This window comes from Coptis chinensis, chromosome 5 (genome assembly GCF_015680905.1).
Source record: "Coptis chinensis isolate HL-2020 chromosome 5, ASM1568090v1, whole genome shotgun sequence".
NCBI lineage: Eukaryota > Viridiplantae > Streptophyta > Magnoliopsida > Ranunculales > Ranunculaceae > Coptis > Coptis chinensis.
In genome coordinates this window covers 16,486,874-16,495,254 of record NC_141460.1, presented here as the reverse complement: position 1 = coordinate 16,495,254, position 8,381 = coordinate 16,486,874, and positions in this window count along the sequence as shown.

The following is an 8,381-nucleotide window of genomic DNA, read 5'->3' as shown; positions in this document are numbered from 1 at the left end:
TTTTTCACGGCAAAGGCATGGGTGCGCCTTGGGATAGACCAATCTGAGCGTGTGCGCTTAGACCTCTTCACATGAACAGTACTGATTTCTCTCCTCTTCCTCATTCTCATGTGAGGGATAACTCCAACAATAAGCACCTGTGCAAACATGTCTGCCACTTGATAGAGAACGAACAAGCTTATTAAAAGCACACGTACTGACGTACTTATAACCTATCTATTAGGATATATACTTCTAGAGTTCCACTAGTAGCAATTTTTTATGCACCCTGACTAGGAAATAAGTGTTGGAGTTATCCCTCACATGAGGATGAGGAAGAAGATAAGAGAAATCAGGACTGTTCACGTGAAGAGGTCTGAGCACGAGCGCGCTCAGACTGGTTTAGCCCAGGGTGCGCCCATGACCATGGTACTAGAAAACAGAACAGGCACTTGAGGGCACGCGCTCTCGAACTAGCCTTGCCTAGAGCGCGCCCGCGCACCATGCCTATATTTGCAGTTTCTATTTTACTACAGTAATCGCGAAATTTGTTTTTGGTATAAAAATAAAAGTAAGGTTTTGGAAAACCTAGCCAACACAAGTCACGAAATTGAAACCCAATTTTGAGAGCAATCAAGATTGAGAGAAAACCTTTGTAAAGAGAAAAGCATGTAAAGAGAAAGGAGTGATCTAGTAAGGTGGAGACACTTGAGAGGAGTGATTGTAATCTTTCTTCCCATATTATAAAAGGATTAGCTCTTGTGGAAGTAGGCACCATTGGCCGAACCATGGTACATCTTTGTGTTGTGGTATGCTTCACTTTTTCTTTCATTATTATTTGTTGTTGATAGTTGTTTAGATAGTTGGGCATGCCAGGTTGGTTGTAGTGGATATTTAGAATTTGTCTAGAGTAGTAGTGTGTTCATATTACAAGTTATCTGTGTAGTGGGGATCGATTGGAATCGTTAACCCCAACAAGTGGTATCAGAGCCATGTTAGATTAACCTAGGGTGTTATCCAAATTTTACTCGGAAGGTATTTGACAAAATTCCTGAGAGAAGATTTGAGTTTAAATAACTTGTAGAAATGGACCATTTAGTGAACACTCACATGACTAGTCTAAATAGAGTGAACTACACTATTTGGAAAGCCAAGATGGAAGACTTGCTCTATTGCAAGGACTTGGCACAACCGATTAAGAATGGGGGAGAAAAACTGGAAGCGATTCCTATGGCTGAGTGGAGCAAGCTTAACAGAAAAGCAATTGGGTACATTCGATAGTGGATTGACGACAGTGTCTTCCACCATGTATCCCAAGAGATTACAGCTTTTGGCCTGTGGAAGAACTTGAAGACCTCTATGAGAAGAAGTCGCCCATAAACAAAGTGCTGCTCATTAAGAAGTTTGCCAACATGAAGTACAAAGAAGGTTCTTCAATGTCTGAGCATCTTAATGAAGTACATAATACCATCAATCAGTTGCACTTGATGAAGATTGATATGGGAGACGAAGTTGAGGCTTTGTTTCTATTAAACTCTTTACTCGACAATTGGGAGACATTAGCAATTTCTCTTAACAGAGCCGCTAAGGATGGAGTTAATTCCATGGAGATGGCTATCGGGGCATTGTTGAATGAGGAGACAAGAAGAAGTAGCTCCTCTCACTCAAGGATCCTTGTCACAGAGAAACGGGGAAAGCTAATAGCAGAAAACCATCTCATTCTAGAGGTGGTGACAAAAGCAAATCTAGGGTGAAACAAGAACTCCTAAGGCAGAGAGACAATATTACTATTGTGCCACCAAGGTCACTTCAGGTATGAGTGCAGAACATTGAAGAGGGTTGAGAAGAATAACTGTGTACATGAAAACATGGTAAAGAGGAACGGAAACACAGGCAGAGATGCTACCGCACTAATCGACGATGGTCTAGTGAGAATTATGTCAGAAGGTGGTGTGCTGTCTTAGTACCTCATGCCAGGATACAGAGTGGGTGCTAGATATAGGAGCATCCTATCATGTCACACCGCACAGGGGCTTCTTCACTATCTACAGCTGTGGTGAATTTGGTGAGGTAAAAATAGGTAACAGTGGCGTCTCAAAGATTGTAGGCATTGAGGATGTTCATGTAGAAACCAATGTCGGCTACACCTTGACACTCAAGGATATAAGACATGTCCCTGACATTCAACTAAGCCTAATTTTCAGCTGGGAAGTTAGATGATGATAGCTTTCTAAACTCGTTTGGTAACGGGGTATGGAAACTGAGCAGAGGTTCCATTGTAGCAGCCAAAGGGAAGAAGACTTGCTCTCTTTACAAGACACAAGCTAGTTTATGTAAAGCAGAAGTAAATGCGGCAGAAGAAGAAGCTTCCTCTGAACTATGGCACAAGAGACTGTGTCATATGGGCGAAAAAGGCATGGAAGTTCTTGCGAAGAAAAAGGCCTTGCCAAACATAAAAGGTACGCATTTGAATAGATGTACTCACTATTTGGTAGGAAAGCAACATAGGGTGTCTTTCCAAAGATTCCCATCTCACAGAAAGGACAATGTCCTTGAGCTAGTTCACACTGACTTATATGGTTCTATAAAAGTAAAGTCCCACGGGGGAGCTTTGTACTTCTTGACTCTCATTGATAATGCGTCAAGAAAGATATGGGCATATAATCTAAAGACCAAGGATAAAGTACTTGGCGTGTCTAAAATTTTCCATAGCACAGTAGAAAGAGAGGCATAAAAACCTTTGAAGTGTATTCGCTTAGATAATGGGGGTGAGTACATAGGGCTGTTTGAAGAGTATTGCAAGAGTCATGGGATTTATCATGAGTAGACCGTCCCAAGACACCGCAACAGAATGGTATAGTCGAGAGAATGAACCGGACCATTGTAGAAATAATGAGATGCATGTTGTCTCACTCTAAGTTACCTAGAAGTTACTGGGTAGAAGTAACGCGTATAGCTGTGCATGTGATCAACCTATCGCCGTCAAAGCCTCTGAATTGTGATTATCCAGAGAGAGTATGGTCAGGCAAAGATGTTGATTATGGATACTTGTGGGTATTTGGGTGCAGGGCATTTGTTCATATCCCCAAAGATGAGAGATCCAAGCTTGATGACAAAGCCAAGTAGTGCATTTTTCTGGGTTATGGGGATGAGAAGTTTGGCTACAAACTCTATGATCCGATTAACAAGAAGGTAATTCGAAGTCGAGATGTTGTGTTCTTGGAAGACCAAACCATAGCAGACTTTGAGGATGGTGAGAAGCTAGAAGTTTTCACTAATGATCTTGTTGATTCAGAACCAGAAGTTCCTACTGTGGAACGTGTAGAAGGCATTGAGAATATAGAGAACCATGAGTTTGAAGCTCATGATGATGATCCTATTGCTCATGATGGGATTGAACCTATTGATATAAAAGATGCAGATGAAATGCATGAACCACCACCTGAGCAAGCAGAAGTGCATCCTCCTGAGCCACAAGAAGATGGGATAAGGAGGGCTAACAGAGAGAGGCAAGCTTCAATCAGGTATCCACCTCATACGTATGTTTTACTATCTGATGGTGGAGAACCTATGTACTATCAAGAGGCTCTTGAAGGTATAGCCAAAAAGAAGTGGTTGAAGGCCATGCATGATGAGATGGATTCTTTGTATAAGAATCACACTTAGACTTAGTTGAGAAACTAAAAGGAAGGAAAATTCTCAAGAATAAGTGGATCTACAAAGTCAAGCATGAGGAGAATAATCCACACCCAAGGCACAAAGCTCGCCTTGTTGTGAAGGGTTTTGATCAAAGGAAAGGTATTGACTTTGATGAAATTTTCTCTCCTGTAGTTAAGATGACTTCTATCAGGGTGGTATTGGGTCTGACCGCAAGTATGAACCTAAAGGTTGAGCAACTATATGTCAAGACAACTTTTCTTCATGGAGACCTTGAAGAAGATGTCTACATGGACCAACCAGAGGGGTTTGAGGTCAAAGGCAAGGAGCACCTAGTATGCAAGCCGATAAAGAGTTTGTATAGGTTGAAGCAAGCACCGAGACAGTGGTACATAAATTTTGATTCCTTTATAGTGAAGCAAGGATACAAGAAATCTGCTTCCGATCATTGTGTGTTTGTTTATAAATTTCCAGATGGGGATTTCATAGTGCTCTTGTTGTATGTGGATGATATGTTGATAGTTGGCCTGAACATCAACAAGATATCCAAGCTGAAGAAAAACTTGAGTAAGTCCTTTGAGATGAAAGATTTGGGTCAAGCAAAGCAGATACTTGGGATGCAGATCACTTGTGACAGAAAGAGTGGGAAGTTATGGCTTTCTCAAAAAACTACATTGAAAACGTGTTGGAAAGATTCAACATAGATTAAGCGAAGCTAGTCAGTTGTCCGTTTGGTGGCCAGTTCCACATGACCAAAGATATGTGTCTAAAGGGTGAGCATGAGCAGAGTCAGATGGAAAAGATTCCTTATGCATCCGTAATGGGAAGCTTGATGTATGCAATGGTGTGTACATGATCAATATTGCTTTCGCCATTGGTGTTGTAAGCCGATTTCTGTCAAATTCGAGTAAAGAGCATTAGGAAGGTGTTAAATGGATATTGAGATATCTCAATGGCACTTCCAAAGCGTGTTTGTGTTTTGGTGGGAGTAAGCCCTTACTTGAAGGCTACACTGATGCAGACATGGCAGGTGATGTTGACTCGATGAAGTCCACCTCCGATTATTTGTTTACTTTTGTAGGGGGAGCAGTTTCTTGGCAATCTAAGTTGGAAAAGTGTGTTGCCCTCTCCACTACAGAAGTCGAGTATATTGCAGCCACTGAGTGTTGCAAAGAGATGCTATAGATGAAGAGGTTCTTCGATGAACTAGGGCTAAATCATAAACAGTTTGTAGTTCTATGTGACAGTTACAGCGCCATACATTTGAGCAAGAATCTGAGTTTTCATTCTAGAATCAAGCACATACATGTGCGTTATCATTGGATTAGAGAAGTACTCGAAGACAAGCATTTGTGCATTGAGAAGATCCATACCGACAAGAACGGATCGGATATGATGACCAAAGTCTTACCTAAAGGTAAGTTTGATGTTTGTTGTGCTACCACCGGAATGGTAGCAGACTCTTCCTGTTGATTTGGAAATTGCATGGAGGTGCCCCCCTCACTATTCAGAACTGTTCGTGTGAAGAGGTCTGAGCGAGCGCGCGCGCTCTGATTGGTTTAGCCCAAGGCTCGCCCGCGCCCTTGGTACTGGAAAACGGAACTGACACTTGAGGGCGCACGCGCTCAAATTGGCCTTGCCGAGAGCGCGCCCGCGCCCATGCCTATATTTGCAATTTCTATTTTGCTATAGTAACCGCGAAATTTATTTTTGGTATAAAAACAGAAGTAAGATTTTGGAAAACCTAGCCAACACAAGTCACGAAATTGAAACCCAATTTTGAGAGCAATCAAGATTGAGAGAAAAGCATGTAAAGAGAGAGGAGTGATCTAGTAAGGTAGAGAGACTTGAGAAGAGTGATTGTAATCTTGCTTCCCACATTATAAAAGGATTAGCTCTTGTAGAAGTAGGCATCATTGCCCGAACTATGGTATATCTTTGTGTTGTGGTATGCTTTACTTTTTCTTTGCATTATTATTTGTTGTTGATAGTTGTTTAGAGAGTTGGGCATGCTAGGTTGGTTGTAGTGGATATTTAGAATTTGTCTGGAGTAGTAGTGTGTTCATATTACAAGTTATCTGTGTAGTGGGAATCGATTGGAATTATTATTCCCAACAAGAAGTACTCGTACTAAAACAACATACTTGACCTCTAAAATGGTCACGTTGAAAACTCTCAAAGAGGAGCAGTGGACCATTACAACCAGCTACCACTGACACTCCCTTGCCCTCCAGAATAGGAATATCAAGATCAAACTTGACTATACTCAACAAATTCTTTTCTTGTTTCTTAATGATGACTTACTCATCCACGCCATAGCAAATATTTCCGACAACTTTTAAGAGAATATCTCCTTGGGAATGAGTACGAGAATGATGGAAGTGGGCATTGACAAAATTGGAGTCAGATATGATTGAGTACCAAAGCTTGCATACTGTTTTTAATCTCATCAGATCCTTTGTAGGAATTCGCACTAGGATGTCTAAGACTGTATCTTGAGAGAAATATAAATCCATTATTATTTGGCAACCTACAACAATCTTAAGAACGTACTTGTGATTTGTGAAATATATATAAACTCTTGCCTCTGCAGTAGAATATATTTTAGTAGTTCATCTCCAAAGTAAATTTGTGTTTCTATAGATGAAATCAATAGGTTATGCCGGAACTTCCTTTGGACTGGGCCTGATGGGGACTTATCTCACACAATGATTAGTTGGAAGGATTCATGCTTACCTTATAGGGAGGGAGGACTTGGAATAAGATGTCTGGAAACCACTAACCATGTTGCAAACTTACGCCACATCTAGAATCTTATAAGCAAGAATAGCACTCTGTGGGTTTGATGGGTTCAGAAACACTTGATTCAAGGAAGGAATATATGGGAGCTCAAAATACCAAATGACTACTCATGGAGATGACGTAATATATTGAAAGACAGACCAAGAGCTAAAGGGATTGCACTTCATCTGATAGGAAATGGGCATGAAACAAAACTATGGAGTGATCCATGGCATCCGAGTGGCATACGACAAGATAAGTTTCCTACTGTGTTTAGATATAATTCAGTTTGCAATAAGAACTATAAAATGGCAAGTCTTATAGAGGATAGGCCGACAATGGCAGATACCACAAATGTTCAGAGTACATTGCCCAGAGCTCGTCCATGACATTGAGCAAGAGGTCAAATTGCATCAAGGGAATGATGAAGTCATCTGCTCTGCTTCAGTGGAAGGAAACTACACAATGAGAGACACTTATGAAGAGTTGTGACAGGAAGAACAACAAGTGAACTGGTATGGGTTAGTGTGGTTTACCAATCGCATACCGAGGTATTCTTTTATTAGTTGGTTGGTTTTGAAGGATGGGTTAAAGACTTTACAATGGATGAAAGAGTGGAATGTGGTTGCTTCTGATTCTTTTGCTCAAGAGAGTAGGTTATAACAAAACACGAGAGCAGACTTGGCAGGAGGAACTCAACTGGATTCTCAACAAAAGTTAGGGGAAGGGTGGATACCAGGATGCATTGAAGCTCATATTTATGGGTTTTATATATTGGGTTTGGACTGAACGGAATGTGAGGATCTTTTGATCATAAAGCAAGAAGTGAAATACAGGTAGTGGAAACAATAATCAAAGAAGTAAAGGTCAAAGTTCATGCAGCAGAAATTCGAATGGAGGAAGGGCCGGAGAGGAGAAACTTTGAGCAAATATGGAACAGGAGGGTGGATATATTGGAGACAAGAAACTTAAAATGCAAGTGGAAGATGGCAGCACCAGGGAATCATGTCTTGAACACTAATACCAGTGTGCAAGAATTGAGAGGGCAGTGGGGAGCAGTTATAAGAGATGATGAAGGGATATTATGTTAGAGTAACAATTTGTTACTATGTTTAGTATTAGCAAGTATCTTGTAGGATATAGATATATTAGCAAGTATCTTGTAATTTTAGTAAATGTATTATCTTTTTCTAGATATGTGGATCTAGAAGATCTCTGTATTCATGTATATATACTACTAGAAACATCAATAAAGATTATCAAAAATATCCATTAAAACATCTTTGACATGGTATCAAGAGCCAACTCCGATTTCCTTTCCACTACCCCATTACTATAGGAATCAGAGCCTTTTTTTTTGGTGTTTGGCTTCTTTTTCTGGTCATATCATACTATTTATTACCCTCTCCTACTTATTGTTCTTGTCTTTTTTGATCTAGTTCATTATTTGTGTTCTATATCATAATGACATCCTTAACTACCAATAATGATTCCGTTGTTGTGCATTCCAATAATGATCCTGCGGTCATATCTAATCTTTATATGAAAGAGATGTCCTCACTAATTACTCCATAACGACTTGATGGTACTAATTACATTGAGTGGTCATTGAATGCGCAGAACAAGATCAGGGGCAGAAAACGTTGGGGCTTTATCTCTGGTACTAAGGCTGCTCCAAAAAACATAAATTCTGAGGAATATGAAGCTTGGGAGGACGAGAACTGTCTGGTCAAGTATTGGCTTCTTGATGCAATGACCAAGGACATCAGGTCAATTTTCCTTCGCTTATCTACGGCCAAGGAAATCTAGGATACTGCAAAACAAACTTACTCTGTTAGCCAAGATGCATCGAAGGGTTATCAACTATATTGTGAGGGAATTTCTGTCCACCAAAATAGAGGTTCTGTTATTCCTTATTTTGGAAAACTAAAAAAAATATGGCAAGAATTTGATGCTATTGAAGA